The 12,584-nt window shown below is 43.0% G+C and overlaps 1 pseudogene; it reads left to right on the forward strand.

Moving 5' to 3' along the window:
* The first annotated feature begins 9,232 nt into the window (after window positions 1–9,232).
* On the forward strand, window positions 9,233–11,976 carry LOC122114405 (annotated as a pseudogene).
* The last annotated feature ends 608 nt before the right edge of the window (window positions 11,977–12,584 follow it).

A 12,584-nucleotide genomic window follows, 5' to 3' on the forward strand; every position in this document is an offset into this window, starting at 1 on the left:
ATAAAAATAAAGATACGACAAATGCAGCAGTGATACTCATTCAACACTATACAACTTGTGGATGGGGATAGGACAGAAAAATGAGAGAGAGAGAGAGAGAGAGAGAGAGAGAGAGAGAGAGAGAGAGAAAGTCCAAAAAGAAATGTACTCGTTACCTGACTTATGAAATGGTAACCCCGCTATATATCACCTTTGTATTAATGATTAAAATTTTAATAATAAAGATGAGCTATCAAGACCTCTCCATAACTCCTTACTGCATTTGAGCTGAGCAATCAAAGCAGCTTGATTCTTCCTAATGTCAACTGTCACGCCCCTGGATTCCTAAATGTGCTATTTTCCCTGAATCTTACCTATGCCTAGTTTACTTTTTAGTGACCAAAAGTTAAAGAAGAAAGAATGACTAATTGCCCAGATCACAGCAAAATGATCAATTTCCCAAACTGATACCATGACAGAGTTTTTCTACATCACAGTGGTCGATGATAGCAGCTCTATAATTAGGCATGCTGGTGAAGCTAGGGGAAGTTTTTGAAAGAGACCATTTACCACCAAAGCTTCTCCAGATTCTGTGTTTATTGAGTTTGGGACCCGGAGAATGTCTGTGAGCACTAGTGTCTAGTCAACATTTCCCTTTTTAACTTCTGAAAAGACAAATCAGAGCAAGTGGTCCTCATTTCCAACTGCTGCAGTATTAATTTTTCTTCTCTCCTATCAAAGTGCTCAAAGACAAAATTCTTTACTAAATCATCATGTGAAACCAGAGATCCCTTGCCATGTAAAGGATATTACATTTTACAGACTGTGTCTCCATGGCTTTAATTTTGCTTTTTTACTCCCACGGAGATGTCAGTCTCCCTTTGTGTCACTCTCCACATCTCTAAGACATCCAAAGTCTTCCCTACTACAATCTTTCTTCTCCACATGATAACCTACCTGACCTAACTATAACCTCATTTGATACTACAAATTGGTAGTCTTCCACTAGACTGCTTCTGAAACTAACAGATCAAATCCAGTATTTCCCTGCTGTCATCTTTTCTTTCCTTCTCTCCTCTTACCTTTCCCAAGATCACAGGGTCTTCAGGTAATTTGAATTCCTGAGGAGATAGCTCAGGCTTATGCAACTGGTATGGTATGAACAGCAGGAAAAAAAAGAGTAGTAATTAACTGCACTGGAGAATAATGACCAGCTGCTGTTGTAGAAACTGAATTTTCCAACTTTACTCGTGGAGTCAAAGGATTTGTTCCTGGATTTGGATTGGCTTCATAAAAATAATCAAAAGAAAAATTTTGTAATGAGTCACTGGAGAGGAAACAAAACAAATGGAAGTGTTACTCACCTTTGGTGAGTGGTGCCTGTCAATGCTGACTTGCACTTTGGTTGCTTAAAATGAGAAGAATGTTTGAGAAGCATGAACACAGTCAAAATCACATGCATTTCACTATAAAATTCAATCTGCTTAAGCACACATAATCAGAAAGGGCAAGAAAAATTATTTGAAGTTATTTTCAACTACAAACGATCTACAATGGACAATTACTGATATGTTGTCAGAAACTTTTCTTTTTTTACAAAAAGTCCATCCGATTGGCCACTTCTAATGCCACTTCATTAAGAGATAAGAGACAAGAGTCTCACAGACTTTCCTGCCGGGGCTGGCTTTGAACCCTGACCTCAGACCTCAGCCTCCTGAATAGTTGGGACTGCAGGCATGAGCTGCTGCCGCTGGCTGTTTTAACTCATTTCTAATTACACAGAAACTGTACATCTGGTCTTACAAAATCACATGCCCCCATGGAATATGATGGCTGGCCCAGACCCCTGCCCCTTTCCACAGCAACCCTCATGCCATACAGCCTCCTCCAAAGCTTTGTTACGCAGACTTTTCCACATGTCCATGTATTTATCTCTGTAAAGTCTTTCTCTTCGTTTTTTACTGATGTTTCAGGTAATCAATCAAAGTCTAGGAGGGGGGAAGTATCGCACTCAGGTGGGTAACTGGAGAGACTGGGCGGAAGGGATTCTGGACCAAGCTGGGCAGACAGACATGGAGAGGGGATTAGGGCTGTGGCAGTGGCTTCTGGGGAACTTTCTGGAATCATAGTGTAAGCTGTAGCTGCTGCAACAGGAGTTGTAAACACAACACCACAGCTGCTTTGTAGACAGCAGATAGAAGGATCTTGTTTTTTAATCCAACTAGACAGTCAATGTCGCTTAATTGGAGAGTCAAGTCCGTTAATGTTGAGAGATAGGACTGAGAGGTATTTGGGAGTTCCTGCCATGTTATCCACCTTCTTGGGGTCTGTGAAAACTGGGTTCTTCCTATGGTTCTTGGATTCTCAGTTTGGGTGCAGTTTCTTGGCCTTTATTGTGGTCTTGTTGGTTTTCTATGCATAGGACATCTTTAAGAATCTTTTGTAGGGCTGATTTGGTGGAGATATATTGTTTCAATTTTTCTTTGCTATGGAAGGTTTTTATTTGACCTTCGGTTATGAAGGAGAGTTTAGCTGGGTACAGTATTCTTGGTTGATTGTTGTTTGTCTTTAGGGCATGGCATACATCATTCCAGGCTCTTCTTGCTTTAATCATCTCTGCTGAGAAATCTGAGGTGGTCTAATTGGTTTCCCTTTATAGGTGATTGATCTTTTCTCCTTGACAGCTTTAGGATCTTTTCCTTAGTCTGAATTGATCCTGTGTGGATTATAATGTGATGGTGGGATGTCCTATTCTGGTCTGGTCTATTTGGAGTTCTAAAAGCTTCTTGTATCTGAATTAGCCTATCTTTTTGCATGTTTGGGAAGTTCTCTGCTAGGATCCTGTTAAACAAATTTCCTAGACCATTAACTTCTGTCTCTAGGTGCTCCTCTACACCCATTATCCTCAGATTAGGCCTTCTGATGGTGTCTTCCAAGTGTTGAATAGATCTATCATATTTCTTGGATTTGTCTTGGATGGTTGTATGTTCTATATAGTTTTTTTTTTTTTTGTCGGTCATGGGGCTTGAACTCTGGGCCTGGGCGTTGTCCCTCAGCTCTTCAACTCAAGGCGAGCGCTCTACCACTTGAGCTACAGCGCCACTTCCATGGATGGTTGTATGTTATTTCTCTATCTTCAATCCCCAAAATTTGATCTTCTCCATGGTCTAACCTACTATCAAGACTTTCTACTTTGTTTTTTATTTCTTTTCCTTCTAGTTGGTTGGCTTTGATGGCTTCAAATTCTGTGTGGGAGCTTTGTTTTAGATTTTGTATGAACTTCTTTACTTCCTTGATTTGGTGTTCAGTGTTTATTCTCAAATCACTTAGTTGATTGGTTATGGTTTCCTTGGACTCCCATTCCTTCTGGTGGGTTCCATTCAGCATTCCATTTGTGGTCCCCCTGACTTCTTTCAGCTCTCTGTTAATGGATTCCGTGAATGCCTGTAGTGAGCTTTCTGTATTCTCATCCCGCTCTCTCATTTCCTGTATTACTCTTTGATTAGCTTCTTCATGTTCACGCAGTTCCTGTAGTTCTCTTTGAGTGATCTCAGCCTGCTCACACCATTCCTGACTTTCTCTTTGAGTGTTCTCAGCCTGCTCATGCAATTCCTGTATCAATCTTTGAGTAGCTTCCTCACACTCATGATATTCCTGTATTAACCTCTGTTTTGCCTCCTCTCTCTTCCTATCACGCTCATACAGAGTCCTCTGCAGGTTTTCAATCTTTTCATTTACCATGTTTACCAGTAGTGTTTGTAGAGCTTTTTGGGAACTGTCCTCTGGATTATTCATTATCTTTTCTGTCCCCTGATTATTATGAGTGGGAGTTGAGATACCCGGACTTGCCATTTTTCTTGTGTTTTTCCGGGTTGCTCTGCCCATTTGGGATGAAAGTAACACCAGTTTTGTGTTAGAACATGATTTTAAGGCAAGCATCAACCAAAGTCTGTAGTTACACAGTCAAAAGTCTGCAGATGCAATCTAGTTCAACAGATATACCTATTCAACATCAAACAACTATGTATTAATGGGTTACGAACCGCAAAGAAGAATTTGGCAAACAGAAATTATTAGGTTTAGGGAGAGATGTGGGTAAAAATAGGCATAGAGGGATGTGGAAAGGCAGTGGGAGAGTTAGCTTAACTAAATCCTAATCTCAAAACAGGAAATAGGTTGGATAGAATTATAGTGGAGAGAGAGAGAAAAAAAGAAGAAGAAAAAGAAAAAACACAAGAAAAAATAGAAAAACAAAAATTAAAAATTAAAAAGTGCAACACTTAAAAATTAGGCAAATTTGAAAATGTAATATTCAGAGAAGAATGTGGATAGAATAAGAGAAGGGGAGGGATAGAAAAGAGACATGAAAACTTAAAAATAAAAATGCTTAAAATATTCTATAGGTATAAAGAGGTAGTACTGCTATTAAGGAATTTAAGTCTAAGAGATTTTAAATTGAGTAATAAATTTCTGGATTAAGTGTGTACACAATGGGGCTAAGGTCTAATAATTGACTATGGGTATATCTGAGGATGAGCAGAACAGCAATTAAGTCACGCAAAGAAGAATGAAAGAGAAGAAAAAGTGAAAAGAATGAGAAGGAAAGAAAAAAAGGATCAAATGGTCAGTAGAGCTAAACAAAAAAAAATTTTTAAGAAAAAAAGAGAGGGCTGGGAAGGTGGCTCAGTGGTAGAGCACTTGCCTTGCATGCTCGAGGCCCTGGGTTCAATTCCTCAGCACCACATAAGAAAAAAGCCGGAAGTGGCGCTGTGGCTCAAGTGGTAGAGTGCTAGCCTTGAGCTGAAGAGCTGAGGGACAGCTCCCAGGCCCAGAGTTCAGGCCCCACAACCAGACCCCCCCCCAAAAAAAAGAAGAAAAAAGAAAAAAAGAGAAAAAAAGGTACACACACATATACCCCTAAAATAAAAAATTATAAGAGGAAGAAAAAGAAGCTAATAGAAAACAAAAATTTGTTTTAAAGTTAAAAATTTAAAAAGTTAAAAAAAAATTATAAAAGGTACAAAAAAAGAGTTCTTTGATTTTTTGGGGGGGGGGATGGGAAGATCCTATATCTCCCTTGTGTCCATAACCAGTCTCTTGTTGGAGTCTCTGGTCTGCTTGTGGTGTTTGATTTTCCTGTGGCTTGGATGGTTTCTTAAGTCGGTTAGTTTGAGCAGGCAGAAAAATGCTCTGCTTTACCCAGGATTTTGTGATCCTCCTCACAAGCTAGTTCAATGGGAGGGAGATCTGCTTTGAGTATCACAAAAGAGGGAGATGGCTATTTCCTCTAGTTTGGAGATGCAGTGATGAGGCTAGGTTTGGGTAGAGTTGAGGCCTTTCAGCAAACAGCAGCTATTCCCTGTGGAGCTAGCTTCTGAGAAACTCACAGAGCCCAGCCTGCAGCCATTCTCAGGGTTTATGTTTACTGAATTTCAATTGATTGTCAAGGCTGCTGTTGGGAGGGGCAGCCTCTGGCTCTGTTTACCCAGTGAAGAAAGCCACTCCTGGGGCTGGCCACCCGGGCTGGGTGACTTTTCCCTGGGTGGAGCTGAGCCTGGCGTTAGGTTCCTGTGACCTGCTAAATGACTCTTGTTTTCTTCCAAGGCCTGACTTGGAGCTAGCTGCTCAGCCAGGCCTTTGTCACTATCAAAGATGGAGATCTCCGGTAGTGGTGGGGGAGGGGTGGCCTTCCCTCCTCTGCTCCCAGAGGAGGAGTGAGGACCGTCAGGCTTCTACTCACACCAGAGACATGGTTCCTGGGTCCTCTCTGGTCTGCGAACTGAAGGATGAAGATGTCTGCTCCTTGTCAGTTCTTACTGGTGTTGAGTAGAATCTGCTCACCTGCTGCATCTGGCGCCTTTGTCCCGAACTCTCTGTGTTGCAGGTATGGTGGCTACGGCCACCGCCGCAGCCACAGCTGCTGGCAAGTGCTCAGATCTGTCTCCTTGCCTGGATTTTCCCTCTCTGGCCTCTCTGTACTGTGATGGCACACTTGGTGTGATTCTCTGGCATAGGACTATTCACTGGAACACTAAAACTGCTTTTATGTGAATTTCTTGAAGCCACTGAAAAGCAAGTCTGAACTCTACATAAAGGCAGACACGACACAAAGTACTATATGTTGCTGGTTGTGTGTGTGTGTGTGTGTGTGTGTGTGTGTGTGTGTACAGCCAAACATAAAACAACCAGCGGCACAGTTGCAAGTGAAAAAAACTTAAAACCAAGTAATATCCAGTCACTTCAGTACTTAGAAACTCCAGGTTCTGTTCTCTTATAATAAAAAACAAATTTCACATGAGTCTAGAGTCCTACCTCGATCTGTCTCCATTTACCTCCTACGACCTGTTGCTACTATTCTCATACTGTTTACACTGACAAACATGCTAGCTCTCTCGCTGATTTTAGTTTTTGTCTGACACTCAGGCTTGAACTCAGGTCTTAGCTGTTGTCCCTTAGCTTCTTTTTGTTCCAGGCTACTGCTCTACCACTTGAGCCACACCTCCACCTCCAGGTTTGTTTTTTTTTTTTTTTTTTCCGGTCGTGGGGCTTGAACTCTGGGCCTGAGCGCTGTCCCTCAGCTCTTCAGCTCAAGGCGAGCGCTCTACCACTTGAGCTACAGCGCCACTTCCGGTTTTCTGGTGGTTTGTTGGAGATAGGAGTCTCACGGTCTCTCCTGCCTGGGCTGACTTTGAACCGCGATCCTCAGATCTCAGCCTCCTGAGTAGATAGGATTACAGGCGTGAGCCACCAGCGCCCGGCTTCCACCTCCAGGTTTTACTTGTTAATTACAGATAAGAGTTTCACAGACTTTCCTGCCCAGGCTGGCTTTGAATTGTGATCCTCATATCTCGGCCTCCTGAGTAGCTGGTATACAGGTTTGCACCACCTGCACCTGGATGCCATTTATGTTATTTTACTGACACTTTCATTATGTTATCTATAGACTTAACTGTGAATTTCCTGGGTTTTTTTTCCACTTGGTAGGCTGATTCTTTCACAAGACTTTGAGGAAAGAACTAAAGCAAAAGCTGTGTTTTAGCCATTTTAGCTTGCCTGTGATGTTATCTGTCTTCTCCTTAGACACTATTCATACTGTGTATGGGCCACATCTGGGGTAATATACTCACCTCGTTATGTATCATGTTGTGATGGTACTGAAGTCTGAGCTCAGGGCTTTGGGCTTGCTGTAGAAGAGCTACCACACATGAGCTACAGCAGCTCCATCCTCTCAAATATTACTTTCTTAATTTAGATTAACGTGTATCAATTACTCATTTTATGAGCTACAGTGTGAAGTTTTAATATATATAATGATATGTACTGATCAAATAAGAGTAATTAACATTTCAATCTCTTTATCATTGTTTTGATTTTGTAAAGTTAAAGCTCCTTTCTTCTCATTCTTCAGTACACACACACACACACACACACACACACACACACACACACACACAGACGTTTACTGTAAACGGCAACTATACTAGAGTGCTATCAAGGAGTATAGAACTCATTACTGATATTGACTATATTTTTTAGTTTTTAGTTTTTTTTGTCAGGCTTGGGGCCTGAACTCTGGGCCTAGGTGCTATCCTTCAGCTCTTCAGCTCAAGGCTAGTGCTCTACCACTTGAGCCACAGCACCACTTCTGACTTTTTCTGCTCATGCTTGCAAGGCAAGTACTCTACCACTGAGCCACCTTCCCAGCCCACCAAAAGCTTGATGTTCCATGTTTCCTCATTCCCTGTGTCTTCACTGTTTGTTCTGGAATGGGGAATCTTTCTTCTTCCAGCTGTGCTTCTCCTTTAGTCTAGTCTTAGATTTCTCACAAGTTATGTCTATTGGCTCCTATTAAAACAAACATATTTCTGCATGCCCATATAGGGGACCATTACATTTGGTCCCTAGAAACTCTTTCTCTTGTTCTTTTGCCGTTTTTAGTCCCAGGGTGGAAGTCATGGGACGGGGAGGAGCAGCCCCTGGGGACACCTGCTGGAGGACGCCTAGTGCCCCCCAGACGCGGCCCTGTCATTTGGTCACTGCCACTCTCAGTTGCCCATTAGAGCAGTTTTACTTGAGAAAAACAAAATAGGTCTCTTTATTTTGGAAAAGGCCCCAGTCTCAGTCAGGGTATGAGTCTGGAGAAATGTTTCCTCTCCAAGTACTACCATGTGAAATGACCTGGAACAGGCAACCCAGTATAGCGGAGGAGACACTAACTCCCCTTTTTTTGATGGAGAACCTGCCTCCAACCATTGCTCAGTAATTACTTCCTCTTTCAACTTCATCCACAATTTCGTTCTATTTGGCATCATCAGTCATGTGTGTGTCCTGGAGAGATGTAGGGAATCGAGTGACCAGCTGTGACTATTACCGCTGAAGGCTTTTTGGAAAAGACACCACTGGATCATGTATGAGCTGAGGAAGTCGATAGAAGTGTTCCAAGAAGAGAAAACAGCATGAAATTTTCACACATTTCTGTTCCACATACATTTCTTTCTATCCCTGCACCTTTATAATGTCTTTTCTTTCAGCTTCCCCTTATAGATAAATCTCTAAGCCGTACTTTCAATGTCAGTGTTTCCTAAAGCTCTGATCTCTCACTTACCTCTCTATTCACTCAACATAACTGCTAGTTCTCTGTTTAGGGATTGCAGCACTCATGCAATTGAAGCCTTTTTGTATCTTCCAGTACTTGGAGGGGAGAACAGATTTTGTCATCTGGTCTAACTCAGGTAAGAGGGGGTTCTGGTTCTCTCTATGTTTTGCAAACAGAATTGATTGGCATTCTCATCTTTGCATGTGAATCATTTCTAGTAACCCACGAGAATTTGTTTTTCTTAGTTTTTTTGCTGTAACCTAGATAAAGCAGACAGTGAGAATTTCTCAATTCTCAAGGAAAAAATAAAAGCTTCTCCATAGGGCACACAACAGCCCACAGTCACTTCCCAGAGGCGGTGCTGAGTCGCACAGCAGCCTGGATGTGCAGGAGGTGCAGACCGGCGGGAACATGCACAACTCGGGTGAAAATGCAGCAAGAGCCCAGTGCCTGAAAACCCAGTCAGCACGGAGACCTCTGCAGAATGGGCTCCACATGCAAATTGCTCATTTGAAATTAGTCCTAAAGGGTAATTCTGGGCATCAGACACTTGAGTGGAATAGAGCCGTGACAAGATACGATGAAGGTCTCTGCACAGCGCAAGGAGGGCTTGGAAGGCACAGACCGGGAGGAGGGGTAGACAAGCCGCGATGGAAGATGGTGCAGGAGCTGGAGCTGACACCACGGCCCCTCTGCACGGCTGTGAGCGGCCAGGGCAGCGGCGACAGCCACAGTAGCGTAAGGAAGAACGACCGGAATCCAGTCACTTTTTTCAAGAATGTTTCCCTTAGAGAGAAACAGAACTCACAATAGAGAATTCACAAAATATAAAGGGAACAGAGAAAAATCATTCACAGTCCCTTCAAGTCAATAGTACAACTGTTAAAAATTTCACCTTTCCTTCAGATAACTTCCCATTCACTTGTATTTTTCAACAATTTCAAGAACTGGGCTTGAATTTAATACAGATCAGTGACATTCTCTGCATTTCATTTAAAATCATTCAACCCTTATTTTATAATCTGAAAAGTGTGGGTCATTCTTTATTACTATTGTGCAGCAAAAGACATGAAGAGTTCTAGACTCTTAAACTTTCAAGAACAAGGCACCTGCACATTGAAAATGTTGACATTTCTGAAATGAAGGAAATGATTAACAAAAGATAATACAGAAAGAATAGTGTCTATGGTGGGAAAAAAACAATGTGAGAGAGCAAGAAAACTGAATTCATTCAAGGTGCTGACTTGGATAATTGCAGGAGCTGTACAGTTTATATAGTAGCTAAAGTCAGAGAGAGAATGATTGCAAATCTAAAGCTAGAAGATCAGGTTCATTAGCTATCATAAACACATAGAAGTAACAAGGTAGAAATCAGGAAAGAAATAAAAATAGGAAGGATAAACTTGGGAGGTAAGATATATAAAAACAGTAGTGTTTCCAGAATCGGAACAGAAGATAACTGGCTTCCAAAGGGAAGTAGAATAGGCAGAAAGTAGAGAAAAGTAACCTAAGAAATTCATTTTGATTGACATTGGGGAAAGCCAGTAGACACAGGACACCTTCACAGGGGAAATGGTTAGCATTTTATGCTTAAAAACCAGTAGAGCAATGTGTGATTGGGGACAACTGAAATTGTGGAGAGGACAGGAAAGCAGCAGGACTTCCAACAAGAGAGCTACATGAAACCGGCAAAAACTTTCAATGAAGGAGTCAACCCTTCTTATTGATGACATGACTATTGACCTCAAAAACATGAGACAGCTGGGCACCAGTGGCTCACGCCTGTAATCCCAGCTACTCATGAGGCTGAGGTCTGGGGATCGCAGTTCAAAGCCAGCCCAGGCAGGAAAGTCCATATGACTCCTATCTCCAATAAACCGCCAGAAAACCGAAAGTGACACTCAGGCTCAAGTTGTAGAGTGCTGGCCTTGAGCTGAAGACCACAGGGACAGCACCCAGGCCCAGAGTTCAAGGCCACAACTGACTGAAAAATAAAAAAAAAAAATGTAAAAAAACCCCGCAAAACATGAGACATGTGGCTAAAATAATCCAGAAGTAGTGAGGTCACTGCGCACAACAGAAAAACGAGTAATTTTTCTCTATTATGGAATGGTCTGTTCTGTATCACTTTTGCTAAAGTAGAAATGAGGAAGTAAAATTCTCTCTACTTCTTAATATGCTTTTCCTTTACACCTCCTCTTAAATTCTTGGCTGTCTGTTTATATTCCCTCTTGGTTATAGACAAATGGCCAAACTAAATCTGAGATTACACGAGCAAATGATCACCACACTGAGGAGCATTCTGGGGCAGTTTCTGTAAGCAACCGTGTGCCACGCCTGGTGGTCCTCAGATTGGAAGCTCTGCAGCCACGACACACCTCTCTGCTCACAAATTAGAGCTTCTGTCTGTGCTCTTCAGGTGACTCTCTCCAGGGTCGGCCCGGCCCACGCGAAGCCGAGGGGTGGAGGAAGTCTCTCAGTGCTATCTGAATTTGTGTTGCTGGGACTCACGAGTTCTTGGGACATGCAGGTTCTTCTTGTTCTCTTTTTCGCCACGTGCTATGTAGCCAGTGTGCTGGGAAACCTCCTCTCCGTGCTCACCATCCTGTCAGACCGCCGCTCGCACTCGCCCATGGACTTCTTCCTGGCGAACCTCTCCTTCATGGGCACGGGTGTGGCCAGCGTCGCGTCTCCAAAGATGGTGTACGACCTCCTCAGAGCGCACGAAGTCATCTCCCGGCACGGTGCCTCGCTCAGGTGTTCTTCGTCCGCACGGTGGGAGGAACGGAGATGGTGCTGCTCGTCATCCGTCGCCCTCTGCAAGCCCCTCCGCTACCTCACCACCAGGAGCCCCAGGACCTGCGCCTCTCTTTGGGCTCTGGCCTGGACTGCGGGCCTGCTCCGCTCCGTGGCCCAGTTGGCCTGTGCGGTGAGCTTACCCTTCTGTGGCACCAACACCATGGGTAGCTTTTACTGTGACTTTCCACGGTTCATCAAACTTGCGTGCACTGACTCAGACAGCCTGGAGTTCCTGGTGGCCGCTAACAGCGGCTTCGTCTCCACGGCACCTTCTTCATCCTGATGGCCCTTCCGTCTTCATCCCGGTCCCGGTCCGCAAGCGCGCTTCGGCGGCTCCCCCAGGCCCTGTCCACCCTCGCCGCTCCCGTCACCGTGGTGGTGTTCTTCTTCGGCCCTGTATTATTGTCTATGTGTGGCCATTCCCTTCCCTACCCATAGATAAATTTCTAGCTGTCTTTGATGCCCTCATCACTCCTTTTTTGAACCCTGTCATCTATACATTTAGGAATAAGGAGATGCAGGTGGCAATGAGGAGACTCTTTTCTATGGCTTTAAAGTTCAGGACAAGTTCTCTCATGAACAGTCTAAGAGATTCCAATTAATATAAACTATCTTAGAAAACATGGTTTTTATTTAAGAGATTTCAAAGTAATGAGTGTTTTACACAGATACTGTGAAATATCTCAAGTAGACACTATTGTCCCTTCTAGGCAGCTCTTGCTCTAAGGTTTCTGAAAGTATTGAGGGGGAGGAAATTCAAGCTTAGAATGGGTTTATTCTTGGATATTGTTTCTATTACGGAGGCTGAAACTTCACATTCTGGACACACTTTCCATTCATATCAAATTGGCAAATCTTCTCTTAAGCACTGATGATCAAAGTTTGTCTTATCTGTTCCATATGTGTTTTATACCTTCTGAGTTACCCAGTGTCTAAACACCTAGAGAAATAGGCGGAAGGTAATTGGCTGAGTAGTGTGGCTTTTGAATCTGAACTTGCCCACCTGCCTGCAAATTTAATGCAGACCAGCGCTTTAGAGTTAGTTAGAATTGGAAAGTAAATGTTCATGTAAATCACACATCGACAAGAGAAGCTCTAGTATAATATTAATCAATAAAAATTTTGATGCCTAAAGATGTAAATATCTGGCCGGGCGCTGGTGGCTCACGCCTGTAATCCTAGCTACTCAGGAGGCTGAGATCTGAGGATC

This window comes from Dipodomys spectabilis, unplaced genomic scaffold, assembly GCF_019054845.1.
Source record: "Dipodomys spectabilis isolate Male_0828 unplaced genomic scaffold, ASM1905484v1 ptg000108l, whole genome shotgun sequence".
NCBI lineage: Eukaryota > Metazoa > Chordata > Mammalia > Rodentia > Heteromyidae > Dipodomys > Dipodomys spectabilis.